Source organism: Alligator sinensis, unplaced genomic scaffold, assembly GCF_000455745.1.
Source record: "Alligator sinensis unplaced genomic scaffold, ASM45574v1 scaffold121_1, whole genome shotgun sequence".
NCBI lineage: Eukaryota > Metazoa > Chordata > Crocodylia > Alligatoridae > Alligator > Alligator sinensis.
This window is the reverse complement of record NW_005841910.1, coordinates 2,937,636-2,955,406: the sequence shown is the minus strand read 5'-3', so window position 1 is coordinate 2,955,406 and position 17,771 is coordinate 2,937,636. Positions and strand designations below refer to the sequence as shown.

Sequence of the window (17,771 nt, the reverse complement as noted above, 5' to 3'; positions counted from 1 at the left end):
CTCTCTTTATGGTGGCAGCTAAGATCTGTATTTTTACCAATATTAGGTTCATTGTGTTATGAAAAAAGACCAAAATACTTAGGATCATTCACACCAGCTTATAAAACATATTATGTAGTATATTAAATTGTTAAAATTACTTTTCCCCCAAGTAGAAAGTTTCATGGGTAGAAAGTTTGAGCAAAACAAAGTCTGTCTTGAGCCACTGATGTTCTATAACAGGGAGGGAGACAGAAAGCACTTTTGTCCTCAAAATGCACGCTGTTAAGATGCAGCCCACCAGCCAAATGGGCATCCCTCATTCTTCATGGGAAGGAATCGGGTTCAATTTCTGCCTTAGCAGCTCACACCCAAACTCACTTATGGGATTTTATGCTAACACAACTCTGCTGAAGTCAGTGGATTTACAACTGATAGACACTTGTGTGAAGACTAGCATCAGGCCTACAGCTATTTTTTCCCAACCATAAAAGCCATGCTGTTGCCGACAGCCCTCCAGAGAACTACGAATTAGTTTAGCTAGGCCCAAATGACGTTTCATCTATTTTTTTTTATTTATTTTAGAATAACTGTAGCAACCACATAGTGTATTTTATAAGAGAACGGAGGACCCAGCCTAACCCCAAGGATGCTAAACAGATGAGCAGATTAACAGCAGGTTCATAACTATTATATCAGCCCAAGATACATAGCACTGAACTGTACTGGCAAAGCTGGGTGCTGAATCCCAGTTTGAAGCCCTGTATCATTACTGTGATTTCTTTTGTTCTTAAATCAATTTATTGTGCAAGCCTGCTTTTCTCCAGTTCAGGAAAGCAGACGGCACCAATTCCTTGATTCTAAAAGTCTGTAACACTGAGCAATTTGTGAGAACCTTTTACCAATCTTTCATCTCATTTTCTAACATGTTGCAATGAGGCAATTCACTGTTCTGGCCGCTTGCCCTAAATGACCTTTGCCTGCCATAAAAAAGGTTCACAGGTCGACTCCACGCTTTAAAATAACACTCTCTTCTCTTTTACAGGCCGTAAGTATTCAGTCAACACAATTAGCGGGAACCACATTTGGTTACTCAATCAGCTGGAAAGTTTTAAAACCTATATGGCTGTGAACAAATCATTGACATCATCATGAAGATTCAACTAGGGAAAACAGCGATGAAGGTGGACCTCACTCCAACAAAAAAAGGTCACTTTTCCATGCAGTCCTCAAGTGGGAGAGGAGCAGGGTAGCCAGAAAGCAAATCAAGCCTCACTAGAATAAATTGCTGGGCAACTTATCAACTGCTAAAAGAGTTATGGTGGAGAAGAGTTAGAGATCTATGCCAGAAGAAAAGCGGCTGGATAAAGATACGAGTTAAAATGTAGATACATCTACCAGTGCCACTGGGGCTAAATGTTCCTTTCCAACAGATTTTTTAAAGCATTTAGAGAACCGAATACATTTGAGAGACTTAAAAATGACTACATAAACCATCATTTTAATCGATGAATAAAAGCAACCGGGCTGACGAGCAAAACAAGCTCATCTTCTTGTTCAGCCGGATGCTCGCAGAAATTTGGTCAGCCTGAAATGCTTAACCGTGAAGCTACTGATGGGACAGGCCACTAGCACACTTGATCCGTACTCAGGGGTCCAGTCACCCATAGATCTGTGCCTTCATAATTCAACCTCTTTGGTGAAGGGGACATTTTAAAGTGCCCTGTTCTTCTGTGTGTTTTCTGCTCTTAAGCAATATCAAGCCCCATTATTAGTAGCGCCACTGGGTTATCATAGTACCATATGCCAAGTCTGTGCCATGCTCGGCGAGGCCTCAGTTTTCAATAAGGCTTGTTCAGTGGGACTCTACAACTCCACACATTCTTCACTTGGGGTTATTTTAGGAATTTTAAGTAAAAAATCTCAAGCTGAGGGGTAGGGCATATTCCATATAGCTATAAAAGGTGGGTTTTTTCCCCTACCTTAACTGGGAACAAGTCATTATAAATAGTCAGCACCATCGCTAAAGCCGACTGATCAGTCCATGGTGGAGCACCATGAATCTGTCTTGCTCTGTATGCATCATGAAGGAAGGACTGGAAATCACCCCCCACGTCTGGATCCCAGTCCCGTTAGCAGGTTGATCATTCTGATATAAAGGAATTGGTAGGAATCACTCCCCCCCTCTTTTCTCTCTGTCTCACACGCGCACACACGCACTTTGAGCTGCCATATGGGTTTATTCAACTGTTTACTACACCAGTCAGTAAAAATTGAGTAGTTATTATAATCTTTGCTAAATGACATGGTAATTAGGCTACCTCTGGAAAAAGAGAAAAAAAAAAAAAAAGTATGGAACCTTTTAGAAAAAAAAAAAAAAAAAATCACAATTCACTGATGTGTGAATTTCTGTGTTTTTATAATCTTTGAATGGAAATAGGTTTCCTAATACACAGAGGGATATTATTAAACGTGTGCCAGAAACCCAAATTTATTTTCGAAAAACATTTTATGCTCCCCCATCACCTATGCGGTTTAATTACTTGCATTTCCTAGTTTTAAAGCTTTCTTATTCATCTCTCGTCATTTCCCTGTAAATAAAAGGAATCCTTTTGTTGTAGCCTTTTAGTATTTTAATGAATGAATAAACATTTTTCCAACCCCAGTTAACGGATTAGAAACCGGAGGTAGGACAGGGCATGGGAGTTAGTGATACATGCTTGTGATCCTGGTTACTCAAGGGGTGCTGGAGCCCTCCCCCTTGGCCAGTGGGATTCACAGGCATCGAACAGGGGGAGGAATTCAGCCTCCTGGTTACTGCCCCAACTGCTAGCCATTGCACAGAGTTAGTCCCAAATCGGGGAACAGATTTGCTCACTGATTATAGCTAAGAGGTCACACTGGTGACCACCTATGAACAGCAACAGGGGCAAATAGCAACGCTATATTCATAGGAGGACAGCAACTGCTTCTTCTCAGCCTCTGCCTAGGATGGACCAAGCCCATCAACCCAGTAGCCAGGCTTGGAGGTGACGGGCTTGCACCCTTTACAGAAGAGAATGCAAGATTTCATGAGGTGGGATGGAAGGGAGCAGGAGCATGCAGTGGAGACAGCTCTCCTGCGAACCAGTGGCACCAGTTTATTACTGGGATATAGGCAGAGCCACATGATGATAATGGCTTATTTTCTGGAGACAGCTTCTTTGAAAGCAAAGCAGTAAGCATGTGATGGAAGAGTGGCCTTTGCATACTCACAATTACTTATTCCATGCGGTGCATTTAGCCATCCTGAAGCCCCACCTATATGGAAAGGCTTCAGCGCTTGGCTTTACCTGCACAGATCACTAAATTCAAACTCCACCCTCAAAAATCTGCAACGGGATCTTGCATTTGCAAGATCTGCGTGGGAGGGCATATTATATTAATAAAACAGATGCTATAGCTGTCCAGTAACAATGATCAACATTTATGGATGCAGAATACTAGCAACATAGTTGTAAGCACAGACAATTAAAAAAAATGCATATTAAGTACCAGAGGAAAGAACGAAGGGGAAAATAGAGGCAAGAGAAAGAGTGAATTACTATAGACATGGATTTGTTGACTCACCAGTTTTACTTGTGGGCATTACACATATCCACTCATGGCTCAGGGCAAATTCGGCAAGGGATCAAAACCCTTATCATGGCAAATATGTTCAGAAGCTGGAATCACTCGGAAAAAAGTTCTCAGGAGACTGAAAGACAAAAACAGGTTTTAAAGCTTCACTTAGCCAGAACTATGCTCAAACCCACCATTTCCATGAACTTGAAAAGAAAAGGCGATTATAAATTCTGTAGGTGGGGAAAGCACCTTATTGTAAGTAGGCTTTAACATATTAAAAGTTTCTGTGTCATAGAGAAGATTTTTTTTTCTTTTTGCTATAAATAAAACTGAAACTTAAGCCAGGAAGACAGTTTTTAAAAGGTGCTGTTATTTCAAATATGTAATCTGCTGTGCTGATTTATAAATTTATATGCGATACCAAAATTAGTTGACATCCAAACTTATACTCTGCTGGGAAACAGTATTGTTTCAGGACATTCAGATACTTTAACCTACTTTGCATGATCAAAATCTACCAGGGTCTTTGAGCTTGTCAGATATTTATTCTCTGCCTTCACTCATTTCATCCTGATAAATCCTTAACAAAATGTACAATCTCTCTTTAGCAATAATCTTTCCTCCAAGATAAGGGAAAACACATATATAAAAACTATTTGATGTTTGGGGCAAAAAGGCAAAATTTGCAAACATCAGTTAAGAAAATATAAATTAGCTTTCCTTGCCTCAGTGCTTGATAAAAGAGCAGAGTTTAAGCCAAGCTCTGAGAGTGCTGTTTACGCCACATACTAATTAGCAAGTTCACTAAGTTAGGTATTTTAAAACAAATTATATTTTCTTCCTTGACAAAGTGTCTTATATCCAGGCTGGATAAAATCCTATGGGCTAGTAGACTCTGGTGCCAGTGGACATATTAGCTGCAGCCTTTTTTTTCGGACAGCACTTAAGCATACACTTAAATCCCACTTAATCAGAGAAGCACTTAAGCACCTGCTCTGCACATGAGTCACCCAAAAGGGGCAAAGCAGACAGCTGAAAGGGGTGGTTAGCACATTTCCCAGAGCCACTCTCGAGCTCTGAGCACTTCACAAAGGAAATGCTATTACCCCCATTAGAAAGAGGAACTGAAGAACATAAATACCAAGCGACTTGCCCAAGTTCACAGAGGAAGTCCTAATTATTTTCATTTAAGGATTCTGGCTGAAAGTCATGTTCCCGAAAACCACATAACAGACATAGAGCCATAATAGAAATTTAAGCAAAAATAACAAAAATACAAGCATAACAATAAAAGAGGGCCAACCATTATAAAAGCATTGTTCCTGCTCCCAGAATTAACATACTCAAATACAAATATGGTGATAAATCAAATCATAAACCTATAAACTGCTGCGTACAGGTCCACAATTGACACAGTAAAAAACAAATATAGCAATAAAATGTAATCGGTCATATCAACAGTAAAGGATGTTTAGCTCTGATTGCTTCAGCCTTACATAGCAAAAGTTGCAAGCGGGTTTACTAAGTATGAATCTGTTTGCTGGAGGAGCCATATTCTCCATTTCTCTCCATTTGAGAAATATGTCACTGTCTGCAAGAACGGTGATGAATGCTTTCTCCTTATGTCATTGTACAAAGGACATTGTAAGACATCATGAATAGTACCTTCCACCCTAGACAGGCTGGGCAACATCTTTTAGCCCTTGGAATGAGAGTCTATGTCCAGCTGAAACAGCTGTGGGCATCTGTTCAGGCCTGAGTCTAGTCCAAGAGAGTACAGAGGAAGCCAGTGGCAGAGCAGGGCTTTGAAACAAATTTCCTGATGTCCTAGCTAGGTGCTCAATCACTTGAGCAACTTTACACTCTCTGTCCCAACGCCAGGGATACGGGAGTACAAGGTACACTTATACAAGGTACGAAGTACATTTGAAATTTGGGAGAGTTGTTGGTTTAAAGCTTCATGAACATAAGAATTGGCATTTACTGGGTCCGACCATAGGTCCATCTTGCCCATCATCCTGTGTCACAAACAGTGGCCGAGAGTGGATGGTGAAAGGAGTGTGAACTGGACACGACCAGGGCTTTTCTCCCCCCCACCCATTCCTCCTGCGCTTGCAGCCTCCACCATTTAAGGTCTAAGAGGTTCTCATTTAGAGGCTGTATCACTAACTCCCGCGCTCAGTAGTTACTGTTGCCCCTGAATTTGTCCAATCCCTTTTTGAATCTGGCTAAACTATCAGCCTCCACAACATCTGGTGGCACGGAGCTCCACACTTCAATGACACGCTGCGTGAAAAACAACTGCATTTTGTTAGTTTTAAACCTACCACCTGCTAGTTTCATATTGGTGACCCCTAGTTCTTGTATTCAGACAGAGTAAATAATAAATCCCTATTTACTTTCTCATCACCACTTAGTATTTTGTAAACCCTGATCATGCCCCCTTTCAAGCATTACTCTTCTAAATTGAATTAGGCCTCGCCTGCTCAACCTCTTCACACCAGCCAAACCAAAGTTTGGAGGATCTACACAGTTGTGCTGTGACTTCTTTCTTTGCCTGGCTTGACTTAGATGAAGCAGCCTGTCAACCGGCCTGAAGGCCAAGTTCAGACCAAGTTCTCGTCTTCCTCCTGTTAGTCACGGCACCGGCATCAGGTGCAATCTAAACCCCATCTTTCTGTTCTCCACAAATATTCAGCTTTTTGAATGCATGTGAAAGACATCTTCAGAACTCTCCTATTTTAAATTATTTCAGGCTCTTGCAGGAACTTTCAGAGCAAATGAGAATCATTTTGTACCATCAGCTGGCATTTGGGCTGAAACATCGGTTATTATACTGTGACATCCCCAGAAGTCTCAGCCACGTTGGGGCCATGCTGTGCTAGACACTGCACGAACACGATCTCCTACTGACTCTGCCCAGAGGATGGGACACGTTGGTGACAAAAACAACTACACAAGCATATGGATGTCTGCAAGGTGAGGAGGTAATGGGACAGAAGAGGATGGAGTCTGATATAACAGTCATCACTGAGGGTGAAATCTTGAGCTCCGTCGAAGCCAGCACGAGTTCTGCCGTTGACTTCCGGTTCCAGATGCCACGCGTGCTGTTTGGGGACCGGACAACTGCGCACATCACTCAGAGGTGCAGAAAACCCCTTGGGAGCAGCAGCCACTGTAAACCACAACCGGCTGAGCTGTTCTCAAAAGTCACTCTTCTGTCAGCATCACGCCATAGGGGAGTTCGAAGGAGAGATGGGGTGGAGGGAAAAGGTGGTCAGTTTATAATTGATAGCAGGGAGTTTTTCCCCTCTGCACACAGAGGAGCCTGGGACAAAGCAGAAAAGGGTAAGTCGGAGAAAGAGACAAACGACCGCTTGCAGCTGATGCCACAGGATGATCAAAAATCACCCTCGTATGCCTGTCGCCTATTTGAAATATGTAGCAAAACCAAACAAGCTCACCTGCCTTTCATTATACTGTACTCAGTGGAAATAATGCTATGACTATCCTGTAATGGGTAAAGGTAACCGTCAGTGGACAAGTTCTCCTATTTCCCACCCCCCTACCCCCAACCAGATTTAAAGTAGTTTTTGCCCTTCTTCCCCCTCCCCCAAAACACTCTGAAACTGTATTTGATGTTAAGTGTCAAAATCCTGGTTAAATGGGGAGGTTTAATCATTTTTATCCTTATTCCTCATTGAACGGTTTATCAGCTATGATGAAATTGTGTTAGATTGCTTTACAAATTATTTATTTTAGCCATACCATGTAAAAAGTGGGGGGGACCTCACTTGCAGATCAATTTATAACATATTCCTCCAAACAAGAACTGTGTATGAATGTGAGCATTTGCTTCTATGTACACACACAATTGCAAAGTGTTTTAAAATGACAATAAATCGACTTTCTAACCATTAAGTTGTAAATACATCAAAATGTTGTTCTTTAGGTTATGCAAGCAGTATAATAAATTAAAACATTAAAATATTTTAGGGAAAATACTGGGAGAGCTGAAACATTAATTGTGCCATATACAATCTGTTTTCACAGGGATTGAAAAAGCATTATTACCACCCTGGGTACCATTGGAAAGAGGATGAAACCATCACCCTTTCCTATTTACATATTAAAATGCACATGTATTCTTGATGGATAACACCCAGCTTGCTAACTTGCAAATCTGCTTAAATCAATGCAGCCTGTCTATAGAGCGCAAGAGTCCGAAACTGGGATCTCTTCCTTATAAAACCAACACATTCAAACAGGTTGGAAGTGGGAATAAAATCGACACTATTTTCTTGTTTATCTTCCCCCTTCAGCAATCCCCAATTTGTGCAAATGTCTACGGGGAAAAGGGATGGAGCAGCTGCAATCTCCCCAAGGCCAATGCCTAACAATCAGGCTGTTTACCAAACACCACCACCCAGCAGCAAAATAAAAAGAGCACTGGAAAAAATACATGTTCGTTTCTCAAAACAGCACATTTGCCATACACAGGTTAATGCTGTGCATAAATTCAAAAGGGGAGGGGAGCGACCACCATTAATTCTGCTTTGGGTCCACGACATTTGACTGCAATGTTTGGGATGTCTGATCAGTCATTAGTTTCCTTAAAGGCAGGAGACATGATCTAAAATAATGCTAACTCGTCCTTTGTTCACAACGTGCAGGCTTCAACCACAATGCTCAAAGTCTCTTTCGTGGGGGGAGAGATTTCAGAGGGAGTTTTAGAGCAACAACGGGAGGCAAAAGTTGCTTCCCCTTTCAGCTGGAAGCCACCTCACCTTTCTGATACTGGCTCAAGGCTGAATTTATACATAGAAGACAATTGTTCCTGGCCACCACCCATCAGAAGCATGCCAGGTGGCCTGCATAGCTATTTCTAGTATTTTTGCATCCCATCAAGCAGCGTGCCTATACTGTGTTCAATTGATCACGCCATGAAATGCACTCCATTCTGTACCATATCCCCAAACAACTGGCTAAGTTACCCAACTTATTTTGCTCTGAGTGATACAAAAAGCACTTTAAAAAAATGGGACAGAGGTAGGACGACAGACTTAGGCTCCCAAGCCCAGAATTTTTGGCACCTGCAAACCTACAGCAGGATACTCCATGACAGGTTAGGTCTCATCTGGGAGCACGGTGGCTCCAGCGGCCTCAGACTGAGCACCACCTGGAACTTGATCTGAAGGTGGCTCCATCCCTCCTGGCTATAAACTAGTACCTAGGTCACTTATGCTCAATGGCAGCTGTACGTGATGGTACTCGCATGGCTTCCTTGCATGCCACTGGCTATAGAAACTTCAGCACGCTAACCCCTTTAGCTCCGGAAGACTTTGGCGCCGAACTTTCTGGTTGTGAAATGGCCTGTTAGGTGCTACGCTTACCAAAAGAGCTGGCTATGAGTATATGGATAGGTACAACCAGCTACAGCGCACTTTAGACCGTGTTATACCTCAATAGCTCCCTTTTGGGTACTTTAGCTGAGCAGGTCTCAAATTCCCCCAGTGCTGGATCCGAACTGCGGGACTCTTCATAGGCCAGATATGGAGGCAAAATGGGATAAGCAGTGGAGGCAGGGTTAAGGCAACCATCGCTTACTCCTGCCACCAACACACGTGCCCAAGGGAACGCCATGCTCCAGACTTGGGCAGTAAGCGTGGTCCCCCAGTTGCCCCTCAAAACTTACAACCCTTACACCAGTGTGTCAGGCAAAACACGGCTTCACGGGCTCCAAGTCTGACACTCCTGCTTTGGCTTCTTGGAAAACTCCAGCCCTTCTGGCAGGCTGAGCACATGAAAAAAGGTCCAAGCTCCTGAAAAGAAAGCCCTATATCTAACAAATAGCCCAAACACCAGGCACACAGACTAACCAAAGCCAATGGGCTCTGCTCAGCACCTTCAGGGGAAAAAAGCAGAGTGCCAAGAGCCAGAAGGAGACTCCTCTTAGCGAAAAGCCACAGCACTATCAAGGCAGTGGCATGTAGCTTTGTCTATCAGCTACTTTGTTCTCTCCCTTTCTCTCTCTCTCTCTCATGCTTAATTTGATTAATGATTTTGGTTTCATCTTCAATTAGAGAGCTGTCTAATAGAAAAACCCTAATTGAATAACTGGTTGAGATTCCAAGATGGCTACCATAAAAGCCAAGGTGAAAAAACAGCAGCTACTAAATCTGTGACTACTTCGAGCGCCTTATATTTAAAACGATGCCACACCAAAGCTCAACGTTGTGGGCAAGTACGGAGAATTTGGCATTTCATGCAGATTTCAGTTTCTTTTTTTTTTTTCTTTTTTTTTTTGTAATAATAGCAACTGAGCTCCAGATGTTGAGAGTTGGGAAGTAAAAAGTGCCTTTGCTTGTATAAACACTGGGAGGTGAGACTCAAAAGTCTGTTGAAACATAGTGACTTGTGTATCCAGAACAGAGCACGTGTGTGTTCTCACGTCACCCAACCCGGGAGCGGTGGCGGGAGATGTGTCCGAAGTTCCCTTTTAACCGGGGGGCCGAGGAGAGAGGCAATACTGGAGAACGTCCTCCGCCACATGCTCCGCTTCTATAATTTTGAAAGGAATACAGCGCTTGTAAAAGGTGCGGGGTGGACCGCTCCGGAGATGAAAGTCGAGTCAGCACTCCTACCACTCGGCTACCCACATATTGTGACTGTCAGCTTCTACACGCGATGCCGTGGAGAGAGCCTGTACTGACTGGGTTTTACTGCAGCCATCCATCATGTTACCTCCCTCTGGACGGCTGCTCTCTTTCTTGTAGGCGAGGGTTGTAACTGCCATTCAAACTTTGTTGAGCTGTCCATCTCGTGAAAATACTATGGGCAAGGGGCACAAACCCTTACCTCCCCTCCCGTAAGAGTAGCCCAGCTGGAGGACCACACACACAGTACCTTGATGGACACAGCAATCCACGCCCGTTTTGATGGAGGACGTTCTGGCACTGGGAGCTGGGACACCCCTGGCTCATTTTGCATATTATTGCATATACTGCAGGTATTATTATTTCAAGCCTCACCTTCTGCCCTGTACTGTACCAAAAGAAAACCCGCAGCCCCAGCCCAAAGTGCAAACAATGGTAGCATTTGGTCTCTAAGGCCCAGATCACTGAAAAATATGTAGGCCCATTGAAATAAACAGAAGTTAGGGGCCAAAATACTACAGAGGACCTGGGCTTAAGCTGTGCGTTTGTACACCTGACACGCTAGGAGGTGGCCTGTAACCATGAGTTGAAGACATTGCCCTGGTATAAAGAGCAGTAGCAATGCCAATGGGTGTAAAACGCCAGCTAGTGAAGGAAAGCTCTGTACCCTTTCACCATTCTCACCATTTGTACCCCTTCACCATGCCAAATGCTTGTTTCTTGAATAGATTCAGCTTTTCTTCTCCTCGGCCCTGCATCATCTCCTCATCTCATTGGATTCCTACCAGGGTCCCGCTCTGTTGTACCGTAGCTATTTCCCAGCATGCTGTCCCTCCTCTTTGTATCCTCTCCGGAGATGGTCCCCGATTATGGACCACATATGCTTATCATCAAAACCTATCCAGCAGCTGAAAGCCTTTGGTCCAGATCCTCAGCTGATGTAAATCCGTCAGACTCATCAGAACTAACTGCAGAATTACATTACTCATAAAATCGGCCCTACTTCTTCCACTTTGTAGACAGTTGCATAACAAGCATGGATTGATCCAGAACAGTGACTCAAAATCCAGATTTGGATACAAATTTTGCAACCAGATCCAACTTTTGTTGGTGGCAACGATCACCAACATTCAGGGCCCTTAAAGCCAGATCCAAATGCAACCTTGCCAGCCTACACCCATCTCAAATCAGACATTTTGTTGTTTAAAACCAGATAAACTGGCTTCACTTGTGGCAACCTGCATCTGATGTTCCCAGCCGTGCCTGTGATGGGCTGCAGGAATGACGTCTGAAATCCCACTGGAATTGTGTGTCACTCCACCAGCTGCATCATGGGAATGAAATCGCTTCCAGCCGAACATTCAAGGACAGTAGCAAGTATTTTGATTTTGATAACGACAGAAAGAATATTCATTAGCATACCTCACTCGTGGCATAGTCAAAACTTGCACGCTTACTCACAAATATGATTGGGCTTGTCTGTAACCAAGAAACAAAGTGTTGTCTACCGGTTAAAACCAGAGAACATGATCCAGGAATGCAGCCCTATCCAAGAGAGAAATTAAAATACCTGCCTAAGTGCCACTGAAGTCAATGAGCTAATTCAGAAGCACAGTAAGAAGCTTTGGATCCTATTCCCCATTCTGCCATACAGCCTGGGGCCAAAGTTTTCAAGATGGGGCACCAAGAATTAGCAGATGCGAGTCTGGGGGCACAAACATAATACACACCTGTGACACCATTTTCAGAGCTTCTGCATATTTGCAGCTTTAGCAGGCTTCCACTGAAGATACTTCCACTGGAGATGCAAGTAATCAGTACCTTTAAAATCATGGACAAGGTATCTCAAGTGCACCTCAATGCAAAAGCAACCTCAAAGGCTGTGGTTAGGCTTGTATATGAATTAAATACCTGGATCTTGACCAGTACAAAGCTATTATAAACAAGGGCTATGACATTCAATAAATCTCCTTAGCGCTATAAACACGGACCCTTCAGTAAACATCTCAAGCAAGCCACCGCACCTTTGGAAAGAAGTAAAATGACATTTCGAAACTTATAAACACGTTGCTTTTAATGACCAAGAAACATTTCACTTATCCCGGCAGCTCCCTTTTTATTGTTACAGTAAAACCTTGTGTGGCAGGTTTTCAATTCCTTATCCTTTTAATCTATATTATGCACCAATCGCGGTCGCTTGTCACAGTCTCTTTAGAACCGGTGACGACAGCGATGCCACCAAAGGCAAAGCAAAGCACCGGGACAGTCAGCACGCCAGCGCAAAACGCAAGCAAACTTCTTCCCCATGGCTTTGCTTATCTCCTAGGAAAGCCATCCAAACAGCACCTCTTTCCCCAAGTGATTTTCAATCTTGCCAACACAAACAAGTAGTAAACCAAACCTTTTAACAAGATAGATGTCTAGGTATCAGCATGCGTCTAACATTTGTAGCCACTTAGTTGCAATTTTTATTTGTGATACAGCAGGAGGGAAATGGGAGAGCCAGAGACAGACTGTTTTCATGCCCTGTTCAGGCAACCCTACTGAATAATCTACTAATTTACTACCAGTGAATAATCTCGTATAGTGAAATCATCTCAAGATGAAGAGTTATTTTTGTCCCCATGTAGTAATTAAAAAAAAAATAAAGCCCAATACGAATTTTTTTTGGGGGGGTGGAGGGGGTGGGACTAAGGACACGTGCAAAGCAATGATCTGCAAAACCCATTTTTGAAGCGTTTGGAAACACCATCGTGTCTGACAACAACATAAACCTTAATCAAATACAGTCAGAATTTCCAGCCATCTTGCCTTTAAAGAATCCAAGAAAAAGATACAATGTATACCCCTTTCTTGAGACTATTAAAGTGTTTCTCTTATTCAATATCTAAATTAAATCTAATGGACTATACTAAATAAGCCCATAAGGCATAGTGCATGATGCAACAGTCTTAAAATTCTTATCTATTGAGCACTTTAGCTTAAAGACTGATGCTTTACGTTCCCCTGCAGTGCACGGGGATCCTGCTGGTTTGGCCAGACTATGAAAATAAGCTTCAAATGACCAAATGCAACTGCAACTTTAAAAAGTAGGAACCAAACCAGACACAACAAACCACAGAACAGTCAGCCTCACTTGTCATAATTCATGTGTGTGGAATTCGACTGTAACAGCATTTACCAAGTGCTAAATTTCCGCCACTGGCACATTCCATGCAGAATGTCAAATGTTGAGAAGCGGCTGATAAGACACTCCTGATTACAAGTCTACAAGTTGTGTCATTAATCAAAAACTATTTATCCCAACATGCAAACAGCTTTGTCTGTGCCATGCAAGTCTAGGTAAGTAATGCGAGATGTAGCTTTTAAAGCAACTCAAGTCAGGAAGTGTGCGCACTATTCGCAGCGGCAGACGTAGCCGTATGAAGTTCTCCTAGGCTCCCAAAAACTCCTGCAAGTATTGACTCCTGAAGTGCAGCCAATTTGTAAGATACTGGGGAGGAAAGAATAAGGCAACATGCATGGCTATGCCCGGATTCTCTACCTACTTTGCTCAGGAACATGCACATAAACCGTATGCGAAGAAGGCAATATGACCAAGCTCCCCAGAGTCTACTTTGTAGTCCAATACAACAGTACCCCTACCCAAAGAGATTGGGTTGCTAGCGAATGCTTGCTTCTCCCTCCTATTGTACATTCAATTTCTGTTCTGCAGAGAGAGGGACACAACACTAAATTAATGTTACACACTCACTGGCTTCCTTGACAGATCACAGGACACAGGGGTAAAAACACTCAATTCTGAGGCACTGCCTGTGTGTGACCTTGGGCAAGAAATCAGCATATGACTCTATGCCTCTATTTACCCATCTGTAAATCAGGGATAAAGCTTTTGTATGGCACTTGAGACCTGGGGATGAAATGCGCTAAGTGCTGGGTGATCAAAGCCTGTCAACATGCACGCACAGAAAAACCCAAGTTCAGTACAGAATTCAGTGGAAGACAAAACATACGTCCAATATATTTCTATTCCTTTTTTGGCTACGTAGACTGTCAAAAAGCTCGAGGCTGAATCAATTCAATCTGTGCAGGTTAGCCTAAACCAGTGATTCTCAACCTTTTTTGTACCAGGACTGATCTGTAAACATTGACAGCCAGTCATGACCCAGTGCCTCTCGCTCCTGACCCGCTGCTCTCTGCAGCCCCCCCCAGTGTGCAGGGCAAGGGGTGGGTGTGTGGGGCATGGGAGGCCCACTCTGACAGCCTGCAAGGGAAGCCCAGAGTTTCTAACATTTTTCTCCTTTAAAGGAGAACCCATTTTTAAAGTTTGTTTGATCTAGTTTTGAAGTTTGCTTAGCCCTTTCATATATTCTCGCAGCCCACTTTTGGGTTGCAACCCACAGGCTAAGAAACGCTGGTCTAAACGGCACAGATTGAACCGATAAGCAAGTGCACAGACATTCATTTTGATTCTGGAAATGCAGCCACCTGCCTGCAGTGGCCCAAGCCAGAAGCTGAGAGATGCTAGAGCCTGCCTCACCACTTGGCTGGAGCAGGCACCTTGGGCCAAGCCTAGCCTGCCCATGGAGGGGGGTTGGTTTGCAGGGGAGGTGCAATGCGTCCTCCCCTGAAAACATCGACTGGAATGATCTATCTGGGCTGGTCCTGCTTTGAGCAGGGGGCTGGACTAGATGTGACCTCCTGAGATCCCTTCTATGATCCTGGGATGCTGGGGGACTGAATTAACTTGAATCTGGAGGGGATTTGGGACAGAAGTTCAATAAACTGATTTAACCTAAATCAGTTAAGCCTGATACTACATCCATCCAGGTTTATTATCGTAAACCAGTTTCGGCCATTTTGAAAGTGGTTTATGCACACTGAACTTCTGTTGTGTTACAGAGCAGAACCGGTCTCTGATCATGTATACTGGTTTATGTGCAACTTCTGTTCCTAGCCTCTCTCTCCCTTCCTGAATCTATGTATTAATATTTACCTGCATCTGGAGCATAAAAAGACTTACTCTTGCTATGTAAGTGTCAAAATATGGTGCAAAATGGCACTGTCGGTAGCAAGGAGATAAATAAGCACTTGCAGGTCTCTGCGTTACAGGGGAGTGGCTGCATTCTCAGACTTGTATCCAAATAGTGGGGCTCTTCCACAAAAGTCTTTTCTAAATAAATTGAGTAATTTACTAACTACTTGGCTTTACCAGAACTGTCTATTTAAATTTGTATTGTTCAACTCACCTGCCCTATGTGTGGCATATTCTGCCCGTAGAGACAAACCACATAATACACCCTATTTCCTCAGAGAAAAAGGTCTGTAATTATCATCGTTGTCTTATTGTATTCAGAGGTCAAATTTCAAATCCCTTTTTATTTTGCTTGTTGTTTTTCAACTTGTACATGCAATAAAATATTTTCTGAAAAAAATAACATCCCTTTAGAATGGATGATGCAAAAAAAAAAAAAAAAAAAAAATCACATTTCCTTTTGACTAAACTTCAGAGGGATTAAAAAGAAAAAAGGAATGTAGCCATTTAGTACTGCAGGACAGCTATGGGCTGGAGTCATGATGACAGCACTGGGACTGCAGATCCACTAAACATTCAATACAGATGGAGGAGGAAGAAATGCGGTCATAACATTTGTGAGCACAACCAACCCGTATTTCACTGTAACCTTGATGACATAACACTCATTTCCCCAAGTGGGGGAGGAAGGAGAAATTTCTGTTTTAAAAAGATGGATACAGAGAGTTGGATTTGGTAAACTAGCAAATCAGTGTCTCACTCCCTTTGACCCTTTTGAAAATCTTAATGATCATACAAATTAAAAACGGTATAACAAAAGGTAGATATAACTCCAGTAAACTTCTGACACCAATGAAAGTCTCCCCACTGACTTTAATGGGAACATGGTCAAAGCACATTATGAAAAGAAGTTACATACATGTACCAAGTAATATAAATAAATAAAATACATCTATCATATCTCTCTCTCTAAAGAGACTGGGTTGCTAGCAAACCCAATCTATCTATCTATACATCTATCTATCAATAGATCTATCTATCTGGACGGACGGACGGACAGATTTAAAATAATTGGGGACAGGAGGGAAGGAGCTACAGGCTCACAATAGTGACAAGCCAAATTGTTTTAAAATATGTTGAAGTTCAAAATATTGTAGAGTGCACGGTGCTGCCCCATTCCCTGGCCTAGCTAATCAGATGGTGATAATGTAATGTTAAAAGCTCAAGTCCTGCACACGCACAGTAGGTCATGGTTCTGCAGTTTGTCCATTTGTATTTGCAATGGTGAAGCGCTGGGCTGCAGGCGAACACCCTGCTTAGAGTCACCCACCACCTCAAAATCCTTTCCCCGGGCTGGGTTCTGAGAGCATTTGCTTAGAGTCCAGCATTTAACAAAATTATTAAAAAAAAAAACCCAAAAAACAACCCACTACAATTTGACCAGTGTCATAAATTCATTTGACTATTTTAATCAAATGTCAAATTGATTAATAAGTATACAAGATTAAGCAAAAAATAAGAAATCTCAGCTGATAATTGAAAGCCAAGTTTCAACCCATGTGTATTCAGTTATGCGTCCTTGGAAAATGTGGTTTCCTAAGTTAGAAATGGCAAATGTAGCATTCAAAGGTACTCCAAGAATAATTGGAATGCTGACTGAAAGGCAGACAGGAGCTAACATCTTACTTACATTAACTATGTATTAGCCACAAATTGAAGGTGCCATACAAACCTACCCCTCCCAAACAGAAAATTAAGTTAAGCAGGTGTTTTGAAAAAAAAAAAAAAGAACACATCAGGACAGATGCCAATCTCCATTATACAAATGTAAGTCGAAATGACCTGCTTTCTTGAGGCACTGCACGCTACTGGCTTCCGCTGGGTGGCTGATGCTCAGGACTTCTCCCATCCAAAGTGATTAAATGAAGTCAGAATTGTGCCCAGCATATCTGCAAGTGATACAGATTCATGGCATCACAGATACTGCAATAACAGGATGCCTTAAAATGATGGAAATGCTGTCTAGTCATCTGAGACACCGGTAAAATAAGTAACAATGCAAAATATATTTGTCTACAATTGCCTGAGGGTCTCAGGAGTTTAGCAACCAAGCTGGCATAAGGATTAGATTATCAAGTAGTATCCCATACCACTTTATTAACTGTCAGTGAAGTGTCTATTGTATTGAATGTCTTGGAAAATCGGGCTTTTTTTTAAAACTACAAATAGAGCTACTTGACCAATCCAATCCTACTACCCATCCAGTTGCTCCCTGACAATAAACAGCACTGTAAATAAGTAACTAGTGGCACCATCAAGAGATCCTTTGTATTCCCTTTTCTAAATATAAAACGGGGAAATATCAGAAAAGGGAAGTAAGGCTGCGTTCTTGAAGTCGGTGCATGAAGAGAAGTCATCTTTAAGATGTACACTGTACCATCCAAGCTCTCTTCACACCTCCTCCTTCCTGTTCCTACTCCAATACGACTTTCACTCCC

General features: G+C 42.6%; 1 protein-coding gene across 13 annotated transcripts in view; it reads right to left on the bottom strand.

Moving 5' to 3' along the window:
• Positions 1–17,771, bottom strand: part of FOXP1 (forkhead box P1) — a 421,654-nt gene that overhangs the window by 384,437 nt on the left and 19,446 nt on the right. For all 13 annotated transcript variants that reach the window (XR_003092859.1, XM_025197991.1, XM_025197998.1 and 10 more), the window contains one exon: positions 3,589–3,715. The gene's annotated coding sequence lies outside the window, so the exon portion shown is untranslated. The remainder of the gene's footprint in view (positions 1–3,588; positions 3,716–17,771) is intronic.